At 44.4% G+C, this 20,897-nt stretch overlaps 1 protein-coding gene across 3 annotated transcripts in view; it reads left to right on the forward strand.

Moving 5' to 3' along the window:
• The first annotated feature begins 3,659 nt into the window (after window positions 1-3,659).
• Window positions 3,660-20,897, forward strand: part of Pkig (cAMP-dependent protein kinase inhibitor gamma) — a 74,493-nt gene continuing 57,255 nt past the window's right edge. The window contains exon 1 of one of the 3 annotated variants that reach the window (XM_059261865.1): window positions 3,660-3,765. The gene's annotated coding sequence lies outside the window, so the exon portion shown is untranslated. The other 2 variants (XM_059261866.1, XM_059261867.1) reach the window with 2 other exon arrangements.

Genomic DNA, 20,897 nt, shown 5'->3' on the forward strand with positions numbered 1-20,897 from the left:
ATGGAGTTTATCTTCTTCTTGGCAAAAATAGCCATTTGGGGAAGAAACTGTTCTTGCCTGGACTGATTGACAAAATGTTATATTGACTGGACATGCAGGACCCATAGGAAGGTAACCACTGAACTTTGCAAGACGAGATGGTCCTTTAGGTTCCCAGAAGAAACTGCTAGACAGTCTACAGGACACAGAGAAGTGACTGAAAGACTCTAGGCCTGTAGGCTAAAGAATGGATGCCCCAACATTGCAGAAGAACTTTGGATAACTGTCCACATAGCCAGCTGTCTTTGTCATTCTAGAATTTTGGAGGTTGCTTACAATGCTCTTCCTGTTTACTTAGGTAATATTATATCCTTCTGGGGTCTTTGATGTAGTTGAAGACTAGGTAGTTATAATTTTCCTTGGTTATGATAAAAGATAAATTAGATAATAAAACTTTAGACTCACAAATATAGGATAGATAGAAAATTTTCTTTAATTTTGCCAAATACAAATAGACTAGATATTGTGTAGCTTTGGAGCCTATCCTGGAACTTACTCTGTTAGCCCAAGCTGGCCTTGAATTCACAGAGATCCACCTGCCTCTGCCTCCCGAGTGCTGGGATTAAAGGCGCACGTTACCACCACCTCGTGTGACTGTAATTCTTATTGGCTCCTGAAATTCTTTTCTTTGTGAAATCAAAACTCCTAGTTTCACCTAAGTAGAGGTCTCTGAGAAGAAGTCTTCAGGCTGTTGCAGAAGACAACCTTCAATTGCGTCTTTGGCCTTTGCCTCTGTTGACACTATACATCTGTAGCTGGAAGTTTTCCTGTATCCTGCCTGGTCCCAAGGTCCCGCAGCTGCTTATAAAATAATCACTCAGAGACTTATATTAATGACAAACTGTATGGCCAATGGCTTAAGTTTTTCTCTAGCTAGCTCTTTCATCTTAAATTAACCCATTTCTATTAATCTATGTTTTGCCACATAGTTGTGGCGTTACCAGTCTGCTAGCATATAGCTCCTTGGGCATTGGGCTGGGGTCTCTCCCACCTGCTTTCTTCTCTCTGTATATCTGCTTGGATTTCCCACCTGCCTCTAAGCTGCCTTTCCATAGGCCAATGCAGCTTTATTTATTAACCAATCAGGGCAACACATTCACAGCATGCATGCAGAAAGACATTCCACAGCATAAGTATGTATTTATACATGTGTAGGCCTGTATATACCCATGTCTATGATCTATCACTCCTCTTTACACGGGGTAGCATTCCAAACACATGATGTTGTACACTCAACTTACTCATCTGGTAAGTATTTGCTAAGCTTTTACCATGTGCCGGGCACTGTTCCCAGCAATAAGACAGCAAACACTAAGGAACAATGTGCTTGTCCTTAAAGGAGTGTATGCTCTAGTGAAAAGAAACAAGTAATAAACAAATGTATAGTAGAACCATCAGATGCTGGATGAGAGCAGTGAAGAAGTGAGAAGAATATAGTAGAGTTTGTGAGGAATCTACGAATTTAATCAGGTAGGTCTTTTTGGTCATTGGACATAGAGGCAGAGGTACAAAGTGAGGAAACAAACCCTAGGGATATCTGGAGGCGAGGGTCTGGATACAGAGCAGTGGAAGTAAAGGCCTTGAGACAGAAGCCTGCTGGGCTTAAAAAGCACAAAGCCAAGTGCTGAGGACAAATCAGCCATAGAGTGTTTGCCTAGCACGTGCAAAGTCCTGGGTTTGATCAGCATGGCAAAAATAAAAGAAAGGCTGGGAATGAGGCTAGGTGTGGCGGCATAGGCCTAGCTCTGGAGGCAGAGGCAGGCAGATCTCTGTCAGTTTCAGGACAGCATGGTCTACATATAGAGTTCCAGAACATCGAGGGCTATATAGAGACCCTGTTCCCCCATCGCCCCACCCAAAAAAGGTAGAAGGAAGAACAGGACTAGTGGAGAGACCAGGAGATCTTATTACAACCATAGCTTAAAGACAGGCAGGTCTACATGTAAACTGTGTCGACAGCTGTAGCTACTTCGGATCCTGTTATTTTAGGTGGGGTTTGGACTTTTGAGGCAGGATTTCACCCTAGCCCAGGCAGTCATGGAACTCTCTCAGCAGCCTAAGCTTGTCCTGCACTCTCAGTGATCCTCCTACCCTAGCTTCCAAAGTGTTGGGAATACAGGTGTGAGCCACCATACCTAGTTTGACTCTTAATTCTTTTTATGGATGTGCCTATTTTATGGATGTACCACCATTTATTTGTTTGTTCAATATCCTAGCGATGTACATTTAGTCTCAACTCTTGCTTTTAAAAACAAAAAACCAAACCAAACCAAAAAAAACAATGGAGTTTGTGGCAGCCTGTTCTAACCTGATGGCACTGTGTTATTGCTTGCCGAGAAGAAATCACTCTATCCCAGTCATTAATGACTCTTCTTTCCGGTTTCCTTGGGTGGTCTGGTTTGTGTGACAATTTATACAGGACTCCCCTGTGGTGGCTGAGGAACTTAACTCAGTACCAGGCACCCCCTAATATCTGTTGATCTTTGTCCTGAAATGACTGTGAGACCCTAGTGCCTGCAGGTGTTGGCCATGTGAGATAAGAATAAAAATGGTGTTACTGTTGTGTATAATGGGGATGAGAAACAACTGAATGGAATGAAGCAATTTTATCACTCAGCTGTGGATTCCACAGAGCATGAGGTAACTGTGATGCCCACCTCTGGGGTCCACCTCTCTAAACCCTTCCTTTAACCCCCTCTGACACTATGAGCTCCTGATTTGGCTCTAAGGTTGTTGTCCTTCTGCGAGCAGTAAGAATAAATTTGTTTACTCTGAGTTCAGATTGAGTCTAAGTCTTTGTTTTTTTCCCAGTAGATTGGAACCACACAACAGGAGAATCTTTTGTGCGTAGGGGCCTGTATATTTGCAGGATTTTTCCAGGAAGTGTAACTGCTGATTACGAGCTTTTTATTTCCCATGCTGAAATTAATTCTGATCAAATTATCATTCCCGAAAACCAATTTTATTCACTATTTGCCACACCTCTTCCTTCCAGAGATTATAACAGAGAATTGTCACTCCACATCAATCTTCTACTCTTTATTTCCAGTCAAGGGGCTGAGCTTGTAGCTCGGTGGTAGAGCACTTGCCAAGCAAGCAACAAGGCCCTATATTCTACTTCTTCCACCACCAAAAAAGTTGGGAGGTAGAGGCAGAGTTCAAGATCATTTTCAGGTACATACTGAGTTGAAGGCTAGCCTGGGATACATGAACTCTTGTCTCAAAAAAGAAAAAAGAAAGCAAAGTAAGAAAGGAAGGAAGAAAAAAAAAATAGAAACCCAAACCAACTAACCAAAGACAAACTCAAAAAAAAAAATCCATTTATTATCAACCTAGCAACCTTAGGCCATAGGGCCCCTCTACATACGGTCGCCTTTCGCGTGCCAAAGATGAACTGAGACATAGGCATCATCCGAGGTACACTCCCTCCCTTAGAGCCTCGCTGTTCCCCACGTCCGTCTTCCCTCTCCGGGGAGCGAAGGCTCCCAGCCTCGGGACAGCTTTCCTCCCTCCACCCACTCCTCGTTGTTGCCGAGCGCCGCCTCCTCCCGTCCTCTCCCCGCCCACAGCTGCGTCCCTTCCCGGCCGCCGTAGCGCGAGCGACGCGGGAGTTCGGCAGCCGCGTCGCCTAGGCAACGGCTCGGCGGCCGGCAGCGGGCGCCAGGCGGCCCCGGGGAGGCGCTCGCGCCGGCGGCCCGGGCTCCGCGAGGGCGACGGAGGCGGCAGGTAAGCGGCGGCAGAGCGGGCGGGCGCGGCTCGGACAGGAGCGGTCCGCCAGGCGGCCGGCGAGGGACGGGCCGCGAGGACGCCGGGCAAGGACGGAGGGCTGGACCTTGTCCCCTGGGCCCGGGAGCGGGCGCCTGCGACGCCCTCTGACCCCGGCCCGGTTCGGCGGGTTCGGGTGGGTGCGCTTTCGGCTTTTATTCTGACGCATCTCTTGAGGCTCATTGGAAAGTTTTCTTTTTTAAATAACAATTTTTTAAAAGCTCCTTTTCTGTGAGGGTTGGTCGTCGAGTAACTAGGAACTGAAGAGAAGGTATGCGTGTGCCGCTCTTCGGGGGACCGTCGAGGTTGGACTTATTCCTGTGTCAGTTTTCTCACCTGCACAATGGGGTTCTAATGGGAACACCTGTCTTGTAAGATGATCACAAGTGCCTTTTATGTAAAATCCTCGATACGTGGGAGCTTTCCTTGATGCTCTTGCTACGGGGAACATCATTGAGGATTTATTGAGAACAAGGGCCCGGGCTGATCGCCAGCCGTTTAAAAAAAAAAAAAAAAAAAGTGAATGAGACATCTTGTCCTTAGGGAACTCCACTCCTGTCCGTAGGAAACAGACCTAGGAACAGGAATTCGGTGTAATTTGAGCTGTGGTTTTGCGCGTACAGGAAACTGAATGCCGAGAGGGCAGTTGTAGACCTTCAGAGGTGAGAGAGGTGGTCCTAGGGGATTACACAAGAAGGTTACTTCCTACAGGAGAGATGAAGCTTGCCGGTGTGTTGGCCAGGAGACGAGGCTGGTGACATGCCCAGTGTTAGGAAGACGGAGCCCTGAGGAGACAGCCTGACTTGTAGAGAATCTCTCAAGAATTTCAGGCCGAGCCTGGGCTACCAAGTGAGTCCCAGGAAAGGCGCAAAGCTACACAGAGAAACCCTGTCTCGAAAAACCAAAAAAAAAAAAAAAAAAAAAAAAAAAAGAATTTCAGGCCGGAAGAGACTCTGAAAGGTAGAAATAGTCTCTACTTGATGTTTGAGAGAGAAGACTCTGCTCTTCCTGACAGACTTTTTTTTGGGGTGGGGTGGTGGTGGTAAAGGAAGTTAGGATTTTATTTTTGGGGGCCTTCAGGAGATTCCTTGTTTTATACAGGGTCTTATGGTCTCCAGGCTGGCCTTGATGCTTCTCTGTAGCTGAGGCTAGCCTTGAACTTGTGTCTCCACCTGCAGAGTTCTAGGATACAGGTGTGAGCTGGCAGAGGATTCTAATCAGTAGGTGAGTGTGCTTGATCCCTCACCCTCTTTGGTCTCATCACTCTTATTTTTGTATGATTTTTTTGAGACAGGGTCTCACTGTATAGTTCTGACTGTCCTGGATCTTGCTCTGTAGACCAGGCTGTCCTCGAACTCAGAGAGACCTGCCTGCCTCTGCTCCTGAGTGCTGGGATTAAAGGCGTGTGCCTGGCGGTCTCATCACTCTTATTTTTCCCTTTGCAGCCATTTATTTATGGTAATTCAAAAACCAGATACAGAATATTGTCATAGACCTTTTTCTTTTTTCTTTTTCTTTTTTTTTCAGAGCTGAGGACCGAACCCAGGGCCTTGCGCTTGCTAGGCAAGCACTCTACCATTGAGCTAAATCCCCAACCCCATCATAGACCTTTTTCATTATTGAAGTTAAATACCCGAGACTGGGTAGCTTTTCTGACCATGGCCTTTTTATAGCAAAGTCCTAAGATGGCTCAGAGTGTTGCATATTACAAGATGGGGAGTTTGAGGAGTCCCCTTTTTGTGGTGCTGGAGGTTGAAGAGACAGACCTTGCCTATATGAAGCAGGTGTTCTGCCTCTGAGCTGCATCCTTGACCTTCTCGCACAGAGTCCTAGTACTCAGTCACAAGAACCTAATGACCTTATCTAATAATGTTGATTCCCCCCCAAAGGTCCCACCTCTAGACACTGTATTCAGACAGTTTCCAATCTCCTCACCTGCCACCTCACAGTGGAGGTGAAATTTCAACACATGAACCCTTGGGAGATACATGCAAACCACAGCAAGTATGAGGTGCCCGACACTGTGCGGTACTATGAGGAGAAAGCTGATCCTCATCGTGGCGATGAGAACTTGGGTAGGAATTGATGCCTCTGACAAGTGACTGTGTGATGTATTAATGGAGTCCTCTGGGCAGGTGAATACAGTCTAGTTTGGAGGTTTGGGGAGGGAGTAGTGTGAGTTAGCACTGTCTGGAGAGCTGGTAAGAATGATAAAGGGACAGTATTCCAAACACATTCAAAAGCAATGTTACAGAGCCCTGCGTGGTGGCACTTGCCTGTCTTCCCAGCACTTGGGAGGTGGAGGCAGGAGGACCAAGAGTTTAACTGGCTACATACAAGTTCAAGGCTAGGCTGGGCAGAGTGAAACCTTGTTTTAACATATACATATTCACACACAGGTTCATTTAGTTTGTTTATTTTGAGACAAGGTCTCACTGTACAATTAACCCTATTTGGCCTGGAACTTGCTTTATAGGCCAAGCTGGTCTAAAACGCACAGAGATTCATCTGCCTCTGCCTCTGCCTCCAGAGTACTAGGATTAAAGGCAGGCCACCACACCTGGTGGTGTTAGTTTATTTATGGTAGTGAAAGCTGTCCGCTACAACTGGAAGTGGAATATCAATACTGAGCAGTTGTGGGGCCTCCCACCTGTAATCCTAGCACTCAGGAGGCTGAAGCAGGAGGATCAGGAAGGAGATTTAAAAAGGGCCCAGATCTGAGGGTTGCTGCTTTGCACACTCTTGGAAGAACTGTTCACTTAGGTGACACCAAGAAGAAATGGCTCTGGAAGAGGAAACCAAGAGTGTGGTAATGAAGGCCAGCTTTGCTAGATGCCACCGAGTAGCAAGTAGAAGTTAGGGTTAGAATGTGCCGACTGAGGAAATAAGTTCCAGGGGTCACTGGGGACCTGACTGAGCAGATGTGGTGAGTGGCGGGGGCGGAATCTAGAATGTCCCAGCTTCCAAAGGTTTGGTGTAATGTATCAGTAGGATGAGGTGAGAGTGGGATGTGAGAAGACAGTGTAGGCAGCTAGCTCCGAGAAGGCTGGCTGTGGAGGGAGGGAGAGGCTGGGGAGCGATCGAGGAGTAAGGGAAGGCTTTTTTTTCCTTTTTCAATAAAGCATGGGAGAGCGCTTCAATGCAGTTGGTATAGAGCTGGTGGGAGGGAAAGGCTGAGGAGACATGGGAGCGGAAGGAGAAACCGATAGCACAACTTTCTCTGGAAGGTAGGAGTGGCTGGGCTCAGGGAGCAGGTTAGTGCCAGCAGACTGCACAGGTGGAAGGCAGCAAGCTCAGACAAAGGTGTGTGTTAGTGTGGGAGCCAGCCGGCTCTCGTTGTTGGCAGATTGCGGGCCTTTTCGAGTCAGTATCATACTAAGCACTTCTCTGAGTATATTAAGTGCTACTCTCAATATAACCTGTTCTTTTGGTGGGGTGGGTTGCTGCGGTTGAGGGCCTTGAGTGTTCTAGGCAAGCAGTCTACAATCCTTCAGTAAAACAGCCTTTTTTTTTTTTTTTTTTTTTTTTTTTTTTTTTTTTTTTTGAGGCAGGATTTCTCTTTATAGCTTTGGAACCTACTCTGGAACTCACTCTGTAGACCAGGCTTGCCTTGAACTCACAGAGATCTGCCTGACTTTGCCTCCCCAGTGCTGGGATTAAAGGAGTGCGCCACCATGCCTGGTTATAAACACCTTGTGGGACAGGCCCTGTTATGATCTCCAGTTTATGGATGAAAACTGTGGTTAAATGCTTACCTGAAATCTCATTATATTTGGGTCCTGTGTTTCAGTTTGCTGGGCTTTTAATCTGTGTGTGTGAGTGCATGCACGCATGCCTGTGTGTGCAGGTGTGGTGTTCTGATCTATCACTCTTCATCTTTCACTGAACCTAGAGTCAGGCTGGCAGTCAGCCAGCCTCGAGGATTCCCTTTCTCTGTCTACCATAGTGCTGGGGTTACAGGCATACACAGTCTTACCTGCACTTTATATGTGCATATATGTACCTGAGTGTTTGTATGTGCACCACGTGCATGCAGGAGCCCTGGGAACTGGAGTTGTAAGCCACCATGTGGGTGCTGGGAATCAAGTCTGGGTCCCTGGTAATAGGTAATAGTACCAACTGACCTAGAGCATTTCTCAGCCCACCCCATCTTTTTTTTTTTTTTAAAGATTTATTTATTTATTATGTATACAATATTCTGCCTACATGTAGGCTTGCAGGCCAGAAGAGGGCACCAGATCTCATTATGGATGGTTGTGAGCCACCATGTGGTTGCTGGGAATTGAACTCAGGACCTCTGGAAGAAGAACCAGTGCTCTTAACCTCTGAGCCATCTCTCCAGCCCCCCACCCCATCTTTTTATGTGGGTGCTGGGGATTCAAACTCAGATCCTCATGCTTGTTCAGCAAGTGCTCTTACTGAGCATCTTCCTAGCCCAGTGCTTTTGCTCTTGGTCACTACCTAGGTGGTGTAATTCTATACCTTGCATATTATGTGCTGAGAAAATTCAAGAGATAACTTAAAAATACTTAAATATACTAAGATTAACTGAGCAAACAGCTACAAGAGAGAGAACAGGCCACACCCCCTTCTCTTTCTCCTTTTCTTCTTTTTTTTGATGCCAGGAATTGAACCCAGTTCCTCAAGCATGTTAACCACCTGCTCTGCCACTGAGCCGCACCTTCACCTCCCAAAGGCAATAGCCTTATAATAGCAGTAATAATCAGAAATGTAATTGTAGGAGAAATGGCAATAGCCACATAAAAGACACATACTAAGCAATATACTTAGGCATGCTGTGCCTAACCACATAGGATAAAGTTGATTAAGAGGTGGGAGGACCAAACGAGAATGGACGGTAGGACAAGGAGGTGGTTTTCCCAGGGGAAATTAAGGGCATTGGTACCGCAAAGGGGGCAGGTGGAAGCCAGTACCAGTAGTAAGACATCATCAGAAAGTCTGCAGAGATGTTGCCGTGGTGATTTATGATGTCAAAAAGCTGGAAACAGACGTGTGATGGGCAGTTCAGTCATAAAAACAGAACTAGGTGGCAGTTATGCACACTTGAAAGATATCTGCACCGTGTGATTAGGTGTAAGAGGCAGACTCTTAACACAGTATGCTTCTAATTTTTTGAGGAAAAAAAAATTTTTTTTTTCTCCTCAAGACAGGGTTTCTCTGTGTAGCTTTGGTGCCTTTCCTGGATCTCACTCTGTAGATCAGGCTGGCCTCCAACTCACAGAGATCCGCCTGCCTCTGCCTCCCGAGTGCTGGGATTAAAGGCATGTGCCACCACCGCCTGGCTTCAAAAAATATTTTTTTGAGAAAAATACATATGTAGGAAAAGTTTCTGGAAATATTAGTTCTTGTTTGTTTATTTGTTTTGTGTTTGAGATGGGGTCTCACTATGCCATCTGACTGGCCTGGGACTTGCTATATAGACTAGGCTGGCTTCTGTCACTTCTGCCTGCCTCTGTCTCATTTTTTTTGTTTGTTTTTTTCAAGAGAGGGTCTCACTGTGTAGCCCTGGCTATCCTGCAACTCACTATGTAGACCAGGCTGGCCTCGAATTCAGAGATCTGCCTGCCTCTGTCTCTGAGTGCTGGGATTAAAGGCATGCGCCACTATGCTGGGCTTGCCTCTGTCTCTTGAATGCTGGGATAAAAGGTGTGCATCACCAGCTTAAATATTAGTTCTTTAAAAAAAATGCTTTTAGGGGTTGAGGATTTAGCTCAGTGGTAGAGCTCTTGCCTAGCAAACGCAAGGCCCTGGGTTTGGTCCTCAGCTCCAGAAGAAAAAAGAAAAAAAAATGTTTTTAAGGGGCTGGAGAGATGGTTCAGTGGTTAAGAGCACTGGCTACTCTTTCAGACAACCTGGGTTCAATTCTCAGCACCCACATGGCAGTTAGCAACTGTCTGTAACTCCAAGATCTGACACTCTCAAACAGACATACATATAGGCAAAATAACAATGCACATAAAATAAAAATAAATAAATTTTATTTTTAAAATGTTTTTAAAGTTTATTTGTGGTAAAGGACACATAAAATCTATCATTTTCTCATAACCATTTTAAAATATAGGTTTTAATAATGTTAAATGTATTTGCATTGTTTAACCAGTTTTGCAAAACTCAAGATTTATTTATTTATTTTTAATTTCACATGTATAGCTGGGCAGTAGTGACACACACCTTTAATCCTAGTACTTGGGAGGCAGAGACAGGAGGATCTTGTGAGTTTGAGACTAGCCTGGTCTCCATAGTGAATTCCAGGACAGCCAGAGCTACACAGTGAGACTCTGTCTCCAAAAAATAAAAACAAATCCATAATTTTTCCTTCTTCTTTTTTTTTTTGTTTTTTTGAAACAGAGTTTCGCGTGTAACAGTTGTCCTGGTCACTCAGTAGACCAGGCTGGCCTTGAACTCCCAGAGATCTGCTTGCCTCTGCCTCCTAAGTACTGGGATATAAGGTGTGGCCCACTACCATAAATCTTAAAAAGAAAAAAAAAGAAAAGAAAAAAGAAAAAGAATTTTCAGGGTCTGGATGACCCCAGCCTATCACCTTCTCTATTCCACAACCCGAGGTCTGCTTCAGAGCATTCTGGAAGGAGCTGGCTGCCGTGCTGGCATTTGTAAATAACTCAACACTTTGAATTTCTGAAATATGCAAGTCTACACTCTCATTTTGCCCTTGAAGCAGCTCCATGAGGTGGGCAAAGATCATTCTCCTTTTCAGAAGGGAAACTAAAGGTGAGGATTCAGGAGACTCCTTCTAGAAGCTGTGTCCTCGAAGTCCTAGGGTCTAATATCTGAGCTTTCCTATGTAGTTCCTATATTTTTGTCCTCCCTCCCTCTTCCTTTCCTTCCCACCTTTTCCTCTCAGATTGAAACCGGGTCTAGGCAAATGATACAATGCTGAGCAATAAATCCCCTCCGCCCTGGTCCCATGCTTCTTTTGACACAGTCTCTAGCCCAGACCAGTCATGAATTCCCACTAAGTAGGGATGATGACTTTGACCTTCTGAACCTACAGGTGTGCTCCACCATGCACAGGTTCTGGTGGGGACCACACTCAGGGCCTCAAGCATGCTATGCCAGACAAGCAAGCACTCTACCAACTAAGCCATGCCCAAGCCCCTGTTCTTCAAAGACTTTAGGAGACCTGTTACAAAAACCTTTTAGAAAAAGGGAGTTACAGCAATCCTGTCTTGCTCCTTTCATGATTACAGCCTCTCTACCAGGATTCCTAGCTTTTCTCTTCACATTGATTCTTGGAGAAACTGCTCAAAGATGGCAGCATCTGTGATTCTGGTTTTTTTTTTTTTTTTTTTTTTTTTTTTACATAGTAGGTGCATTCAAGGGTGCACTTAAAGAAAATCTTTGCTTTATATATACTTTGACAATTTCATAAATGTATGACTGTGTTTATGTGTGTGTGTAACCAGAGTCCAGTTAGTGCTGCCTGATGGGAGGTTGACTGATTATGTAGGGCACGTGCATTTATCCACAGCTGTAGTGAGTTCCTGACTATAAAAGCCTGTTATGTCCAGAAGACAGCACTTCACAACACTCCTCCCCACCCTCCGCTCATCATTCTTTTTTCCCCTCTTCTGCAGTGTTCTCAAACCTTGGGCGTGGGGAGTATGATACAGATGTCCCATTTAGGGCTCAGTACTCGTGGTCACTTGTTCTCAGCATTTTGACAGTTATGACTCAGTTCATTAACCACTGCCTAGTGCAGGAAGAAGCTCTGAGTAAGGTCAAGAGCAACACAGATGTATAGATAGAAATATTTAGAAGGCAGTTTGACACCATGAAAAATTTAGGGCCTATGATGTCTCCACCCATGGTCTTTTGACAGGTTTATAGTCCCAGGCACGAACTCCCTCCTGGGGAGCAGGCCTCAAGTCCAAGCAGAGAGTGGCTGGTCACTTCTGTAACGGTCATGCCACTATTGCGCTGGGTTGGTGTTGTAGTATTCAGGGTCTGGTGCTGGGTGAAATCATTACTATCATTTCTTCTCCAGCAGCCTGAATAGCACTGTCTGGTACTAGAACTCTAGAAAGACAGAATAGCAAGCACTCTTAACTGAGCATCGCTAGACCCCTTACCAATAAATCTTAAAGAAAAATGTCAGCTGAGGAGATGGCTCAGTGGGTAGAGTGCTTGCCTAGTAGGATTGAGTACCTTAGTGCAATCCCTAGCACCCATGTAAAAGTTAGATATGACCATGTATGTCTATAATCTCAGCTCTAAGGAAGTAGAGACGGGAGAATCCTTGGGGCTTGCTGGCCAGCCAGTCAAGCTGAATTGGCATGTTCCAGGTTCAGTGAAAGAGCCTGTCCTTTTTTTTTTTTTTTTTTTTTTTTTTTTGTGTGTGTGTGTGTGTGTGTGTGTGGTTTTTCAAGACAGGGTTTCTCAGTGTAGCTTTGGAGCCTGTCCTGGAACTTGCTCTGTAGACCAGACTGGACCCGAACTCACAGATCCACTTGCCTCTGCCTCCTGAGTGCTGAGATTAAAGGTATGTGCCACCACCGCCCCAGTGAAAGACCCTGTTTTAAACACACACACACACACACACACACACACACACACACACACACACGCGCGCGCCTTCTGGCTTCTGCATGTGTGAGCACCTGTGTGTGTACACACACATATTTACACATGCATGCATACACACACATCTTCTCTAATCTGTATTTTGATCCTGAGACTGCAGAACAATCCTAAACCTCCACCCCGGGAGCCACCATAATACCATAAAAGAGAATGTGGCTTTCCAGACCTGACTTGCTTTTGCATTTATAGCACCCTTTCTTTTGTGAGCCACTTACTGAATTTAAATAATGCTTAATACATCAAAAAGTTTGGACTGTCCTGGAAAGTTCTGTATAATGGAATTTCCTTCTTTTTCTGACTCTTGTAGCACTTTGAACTTTTCTTTTTATAGCATTTCTCATGACTAGTCCCTTGCATAATTACTTTTCAAAGTAGTACATGGGTGTTCGTTATTAAATTCTTAGCTTGGTGAGGACAGGAGTCCCTCACTGGACCTTTACCCAGCCTTACACATAATTGGGGTTAGTCTTTATTGTTGGAACTAGTGAACGAATCAATGCCCCTTTCATTTACTGCTGAGCCCTCTTCAGTAACACTGTCTTAGGAATTCAGTGTTAGTGGAGGCTAGTCATCTGGCCTCTTCAATGGGTCAGATTCCGTGTTAGGGGAAAAACCATAAATGTTTAAAAGGTAATTTCAAACCTAAACAAAAGAAGAGCAAACAGTATAAAGCAATCCCTATTACCCACCATCCAGCTTTAATAATTACTAGTATTTAAGAATGAATTATGATTTGAGATGAAGGTGAAGAACATAGGGTCTTAGGGTGCCCACTTTGATTTTCTGGGGAGAGATGCAGGGCGTGTAAGATGAGCAGAGTAGACAGAGTGGAGCTGGTGACCCACAGACAGGCCACCCAGCTTTAGTGAGGGGTTATTGTGAGCACGGCATGAGTGGACATACGGAAGTGTAAAGAACAGTGCCCACGGCGTGGTGAGTGTGACTTAGGTGCCACTGCTGCTGTGGTCATCATGCTCATCACTGCACAGCAGGAGAAAGGCAAGTGTGGCAGCTGAGGCACCCAGCTAGTGACCTGGGGGGCCGTCCTTTCCCAGCTGTAGTTCTCTTCATAGGAGAGTGGGCCTACTAAAGTGTCTAATCTACCTAGCCCATAGAGCATCACACGTTATACACGTAAATATATTTCTGAATTAACATTAAGGATAATTTTCCAGAGTAATCTGACTAGAGGGAATCATATCCCTGGAATGTTTTGGGGTAATAAGCTAGTGCCTTATATGGCTTTTCATTCTGAGACTTCATGATCTTCACCCCTAGATCCACTTGTCAGCCCAGCAAATAAATCTTATAACACAATTGTAGCTAGAGTTTCCCTGCCTGGCCCACAGTCAGGACAAATCTTTGTCACCTGCCAGTCCCATAGCCGCTCAGACCCGACCAAGTAAACACAGAGACTTATATATTGGTTACAAACTGTATGGCCATGGCAGGCTTCTTGCTAACTGTTCTTACAGCTTAAATTAATCCATTTCCATTAATCTATACCTTGCCACGTTGCTCGTGGCTTACCGGCATCTTCACATGCTGTTTCTCATCGAGGCGGCTGGCAGTGTCTCTCTGACTCAGCCTTCCACTTCCCAGCTTTATTCTCCTCCTTGTCCCGCCTACACTTCCTGCCTAGCCAATGGCCAATCAGTGTTTTATTTATTGACTAATTAGCAACACATTTGCCATACAGAACATCCCACAGCACACAATAAGTGCTTTTCCATTTGCAAAAAAGGTGTCTTTTTATTTTTTTGCCCATTTGTGAGATAGGGTCACTCTATGGATCCTTGGTTGGTCTGATACTTGCTATGTAGACCAGGCTAGTCTCAGTGTGTGGTAGTCTTCCTGCCTCAGCTTTCTGGGTGCTGGAATTACAGGCATACACTGCCATGTCTGATTAAAATATTTGTTTGTTTTCATTATTTTTTATACAGATTCTTACTATGTAGCCCTGGTTAGCTTCCAACTTAGAGATCTGCCTACCTGCCTCTGCCACTAAGTGCTAAGATGAAAGATGTGTGCCACCAAAGCCCTGCTAAAACATTTATTTCTAAAGCATGAAAACAGTTTCATTTTATAGCTCCATATATGCACTGGAGTTGAAATTCTTACCAACCTAGTTGATAAAATCATTTTCCTAAGGAGTCTTTGGCTAAGGGGCAGTGTTGGGAAACTTCTGTAGCAGAATCTCTTTTACAGTCTTTGAAATATAAACAGTGTCCTTAAGTTCAGCTTTCTCACAGTCATTTGACAACTCCTAATTAAAGATAGCTCCATGATCCTCAGATTACTGCGTTACTTTCCCCAAAGCCAGGATTTCTGGAGAAAAATCAGTCCTTTATTTTTCTTTTAAAGAAAATTGAGTTTTAAACTGCCTGCCTTTTCCTCAGTGCTACAAAGAATTCTGATTATGCAGAACATTCTTCCAAAACAGAAACAGACTTATCTGTCCAGATAAAATTTGATTCTGTGGGAAGAGAAATGGACTACCCTGATGGTTCTAATAAACGTCTGCAGTGTTTGTTTGGACAGGACAGTGAGCTGTCACATCCCCTGGGTCACAGAAACCCAGGCCAGAAAGTCAATGCACTAGACCCAAATTCTCAGGAAGTCTTAAAACTTCAATATTTCCTTTAAAACAAACCAACTAGTTGCCATTTAGGCTTCACTCTTTAAATATTGGACGGTTGTTTTTGATAGCATAAGTTGGCTGCATTTGTGGTTCATACCATCACATGATTTATAAACTTCAAGGAGATTAAGCCCCAACTTTATAATCCCCAAACCCCAAACAAATATAAGAGCAGTGCCCTAAAGCCACCATTAACTTCACTGGCATGTTGAACTCTTCATTCCCTCCCCCCCTTGTACACACCGACTTCTTTTTCCTGTGTTTTCAATGTATTTGGTTGATGCTTTTCAAGGGAGCTGGCACAAATCCTCTCTGTTCATCTTCTAGCCAGCGTCTTACTAGAAGGTGCGTTGCTTCTAGTTCAGTCTTCCTTTCTAGTGGATTGATTGGTTTGCTTTTGACACAAGATCTTCCTACCTAGCCCATACTGGCCTTGAACTTGTGATCCCCTCCTTCCCCCTCTTCCCATGTATTGGCGTTACAGGTGTGTGCCAGCATTCCTGGTACGTGCACACGTGTGCGTGCAGCCACAAGTGTGTGGAAGTTGGAGGACAGTCTTGACCAGGGATGCTGGTCTTTGTCTTCCATCTGGTTTGAAGCAGAGTCTCTGTCATTTGCTGCTGTATGTGCAAGGCTAGGTGGCCTGTGAACTTCTGGGGATTCTCCTGTCTCTGCCCCATCTCTGTGTAGGAGCACTGAGATTCTAGATGAGTTCTGTGGAATCAAACTCAGGTCTTCACACATGTATATAGCTAACTCATTACCCACTGAGCCATCTTTCCGGCCCTGGCTTGATTTTCATTATTTTTGAGAGCACTCTTCTTTCTTCTGAATTATTGTCTCTTTCAATAGATCTAAATGGATTCCTTGATCTCACTTGTTAATCACTGAAAAGTGAAATTGTTACTAGGTTATTTTTATTTTTTATTTTTTAAAGACAGGCTCTAAGGCAGCCCATGTTAACTTGGAACTTACCTTGTATCAGAGGATAACAACACTGAACAGTGTCCATAGTTTGGGAAGGGCCCTGGTGGTGGGTGAGGCATGGAGTAGTTCTTTGTTCAGTAGTCAGCTTTATCACGCTTGAAGCAAGATCCAGGTAGAGTCCATTGCTGCCCATCTTCTTTGGAGACAGCCTCAGCAGCTGCTACCAGAATCTGGTATTTCTACTTATCAGAAGAAGGCTTTTGTTGTTGTTGTTGTTGTTGTTGTTGTTTTGTTTTTTTGAGACTGAGACAGGGTTTCTCTATGCAGCTTTTGGAGCCTATCCTGGAACTCAACTCTGTAGACCAAGCTGGCCCCGAATTCCCAGAGATCCGTCTGCCTCCCTTCCCAGCATAGAAGAAGGCTTTTTTATTAAACACCTTAAAGGCCATAGTCAGCCTATCTCTCGGAGGGGTTTGAGGACCATCATCTAATATATTAACTACACCTGATTTTAAACAAACTTGACTTGTTTTTAGTTACTTGCTTCAGGCTTAACCTGAACAATATAAACAGACAGCTTAAATTTGTCCCTGTAAATGAATTACGTTTGTACTTAGCATAACTAAAAGCATAATTCTAAGCACATTAAAGAATGTGGTCATTTAGAAGGTAACTGACCATCAACTTGCATATCTTAATTATCTTTAACAGTTTACAAGGTAGTCACTTTTACAAGATTAGGATTTTACAATTTTATCCTTAAGTTTGAGCCTTAAAAATTTGAAAAGAAGATTCTTTTTTTTTTTTTTTTGTTTGTTTGTTTGTTTTTTTGAGACAGGGTTTCTTTGTGTAGCTTTGCGCCTTTCCTGGAACTCTGTAGCCCAGGCTGGCTTCAAACTCACATAGATCCACCTGCCGCTGCCTCCCTAGTGCTGGGATTAAAGGCGTGTGCCATCACCGCCCGGTGAAAAGAAGATTCTTTAGCATTAAAATTAAACTTTAAACCATAAAACAGCCCACAGGGGGACTGGTAACCTTGTTTTTCTGATTTTTTTACACTGTGCTTTTACAGAATATCACAGTTTTTTATATGACTCAGTCTATAGAAATAGCGAAAGCTTAACAAAGTTAGCAAAGACAGGGAGGCTAGACAGACATCCTCAAGTCAGTTTTTCTCAGCCTGAGTGGACCTGAGGAGTTTATAAACCTTCATCATAAGACATTGTTTAAGTGCCTAGACATATATCTCTAAGTCAGATTTTGTTATCCTGAGTAGACCTTTACAACCTTAGGAGTTTATAAACCTTAATCATCAATCATTTGTTGATTTGTCCTATTTTTCACAAGCAAGAATTGGATCCAAGTTACATATGTGTAGTAGTATGCTGTAGCAGATGTATTTTTTTTAAACAAGAATTCAAGTTACATACAAGCATGCTGTGGCAAATTAAGATTACCTATGTATAGATTTTAAACTTCAATTTTTTACAAGTTTTAAGATAACTTTTTGTTATAGGTTTTACAGATTTTATACCACACCCAATGAATTTACAAATCCTGAGATAAAAGAAAGTTTATACTTTAGCAAAAGTTTTAGACATTGAAGAGAGGAGAGTATTTAGAGAGTTAAACAAAACCAAGAAGAGGAATATGAGATAAGCAGTAATCCTTTGGGGAATAGTTTACTCTTTGGTTGTTTTAAAGCACATGGTGTCTTGGGTGGGTGGATGGGGTGTTCTGTTTCATTCTTTCTGTCACAGTCACGTGCCCACCACCCAGGACAGATATGTGGAGGAAACTTTTAAACATGCATGCTTGGGTCTGGAGTGGGAGGGCCATAATCCAACACCACAGCCAGGCCTTTAAAAAAATTTTTTTTTTAAATTAGAACAGTGTATAACAATTTTTAATATTATCCATGCTCAAGAGACATTTGAATCCTTGTGAAATGAATTTAGTGATCAGAGAGAGCAACTTGATTGAGCAGAATAAAGAAAGCTCAGAGATAAGACAAGAGCAGGGAGTACAGAGGGCTTAGACGAGATGTGGGGATCCTTTGCTTATGCAGCGGCAGTAGTTGTTATAACCTTTGAGAATGTGGAAATCAAGGGTGCCATTTTCTGCTTGTTGAGGTGTACTGAGGCCAAGCCTTTTGTAGAAATACCATGAGGCTTTAATAAAAATTCTGTGTCTGAAGAGGAAAGAGGTCAGAGAAGGCAGGTGAGGAGTTGATGAATCTGGTTGTGAGTGAGAGAGCTCATGGTTAGAGCAAGCATGAAAGAAGCCATCCTTTAGAAGCAGGGTGAAGAGGAAGTGGGAGAGGCTTAGGGAAAAGGGTCACAAAGAGGAACTCCACCAGAAGGATTCCAGTAGAAGGAGGGGTAAGTGTCTTAGCAGAGATGCCCTGAACCACAGTGGATAAGCGTACAGCAGACTCCAATGAGCCAACAAGAGACAGAGCCTTTCCGAGTGCTGGGTGTCCAGGAGGGCATAGCAGGCCCCAGGAGCCAGGCAGACCAAGAAGATGCTTACAGAGTAGGCGAGGAGAGACGAGTGGTTAGAGAGGTGGGGGAGAAGTAGCTGAAGAGGCAGAGTCCAGAATTTGGAGTTAAAGATGATATGGTGGGTGGCAGAAGCCAGCAGAAGCAGATGATCCACACCTTAGGACAGTCGACTCCTGGGTTTTATTACTCTGTTTAATTTCTGTTGTAGAATTTGGTATTGTCTGAAGTGACTTGTTTATTCCTCAAATTGGTTTTGTCCAGTAGACAGTAAGCGACGTTGATCACTGCCTTGGAGTGCCTAGAACAGGACATGCCATGTGAAAAGCGCTTGGTGACTATTTCCTCAATGATTGAACTTAATGGATGAGGAAACTGAGTCCCAAGTGACTCCAGCTTTTCCATGGTCACATAATATGTAAGTAATAGAGCCACAACTGGCACTTCAGGCATAATGGTCCTAGGAGTTAAGTTTGGCTTGTTAAAAAAAACCCGTAGGACCATTAGCTGGGAGAACAAACAGGAAGGGAGAGCAGCCTGATTTCATACTAGAGACATGGCCAAGGCCCGGGTCTCAGGAGGCTTTGTAGATGACAGGGAGTGTAGTCTCATCCTGAGCCCAGTAGGAAGGATTGGCCTGTGTCAGCAAGCAAATCCCATGAACAAACCGTTCTCTTGAGGTCCCTGGGATGAATTCTTCTGTGGGCTGGGACCAAGTCGGAGCCCTTCATATGTATGCCTTTCTTTTCTTTCTACACTGCTAAAGACTGAACTCAGAGCCTTGAGCATGTTAGACAAATGCTATACCTACTGAGCTACACCGCTGGCCTCTGTATCCATTTACTGTGGAGACCATTTCAGAAAAGGACTCTGATCCTGCCACCTTCAAAATATTCCCTGCTGACTGTATCACACTGCTCTCCCAGTAAAGAATCCAGGCAGAATGGTGGGCTTCCTGGAGAGGAAAGGAAGACAGCATGCATGTGTTGGGCTTTGGGTATGTTCAGCAGGAGGCACCATGTGGCACCCAGATCTCTTTCAGCATGCCCCGATGATCCTGTAGCTTTTGTAGCTTGGGATTTCCTGGGCCCACCACCTCCTTTATCTGATGAAGCATTCCGTTTGAGGCAATCCCTTTACATGTCTGTAATTCCCGCACTTGGGAGGCTGTGGCAGGAGGGCCAGTGAGGTGGCCTAGCAGTTAAAGGTGCTTGTCACATAAGCCTGACAACCTGAATTCAATCCTTGGAACCAACGTTAAGATGGGAGGTGAGAACTGTCTCCACAGAATTGTCCTCATGACATCCAGAGTGCACACAATGATACGTGCCTCCCCCCAGTAAAATCAATGAAAACAAAACGAGGAGGCTGTGGTGGTAGGATTGCTTGAGTCCAGGAGTTCCAGGCTGTGTGGGCTTCTTGTTGCCGTCCTGTCTCATGGCCCAGGGTAGAGCTCAGTGGTAAAGTGCTTGTCTAGCATGCAGGAGGACTGGCTTCCATCCCCAGCAGGAGGGAGCAGGTTCTTCAGAGAGCAAATGCAGAGGCCTAGATCAGAGTACTGTGGATGGGAGGAGTTAGGCCGTGGGGGCTATAGTGCAGTGGGGGCACTCAGGGTCTCCGTGGCTTCAGTGGAAACATTTGCTTGCTCTTGGGGCTTCTCCAAGAAGAATCAGGCTCAAGAAGGCCTGGCTGACTCTGATTAACTGTTCCCTTTTTAGAGTTGGTGACCGAGTCTCTGTTTTGGAAGTACTTATATAATGTATACCACCTGTTATCTGTGTATTTTTAGCGGTGGGGTTTGGGTAATCCTAATCCTGTCTGGAAAAGAGCAACTGTTTACCAGAAGCGCTTTCTCCTCGCTTTGACTCACGCTGACTCACCCTCATTTCCCTTCCTCTGCCTCATAATGATCTCGCCTGGGAGGGAAGTTTTAGGGAATTCAGTTAGCATTTTTTTTTTAAATTTTATTTAAACTTTACTTCATCTCAGGAAAGTTTATGCCACCCTGATAATAGCCAGTGTGATTGGTACCATGGAGCCAAATAAAACACATAACATTTTGCCTAGATAAACTCATGCCATTGGCTGAGTGATTGGACAAGTGATTGGACAAGTGTACACGTGAGGAGGAGGAACATCTTGCTCTCTGAAGATTGTTGTCACCTTAATTTCTGTGGACTTGGCAGTTTTCCTTCTCTGAGATAGGAACAAGAGGCCAAGTTGGAGCCAGGGCTGTGTTGCTCTTATGATGGGCTTAAGACTGTGGAGCAGAATTCAGACAACATACCAAGAGGAGACAAATGGGGAAGGCTTACAGAGCAGAATGACTAATACCCCATGACTTCATTTATCGTTCATTCACTGTGTTCTCTTGATCATCTGAGACACGCTCTAAGCAGCAG

This window comes from Peromyscus eremicus, chromosome 4 (genome assembly GCF_949786415.1).
Source record: "Peromyscus eremicus chromosome 4, PerEre_H2_v1, whole genome shotgun sequence".
NCBI lineage: Eukaryota > Metazoa > Chordata > Mammalia > Rodentia > Cricetidae > Peromyscus > Peromyscus eremicus.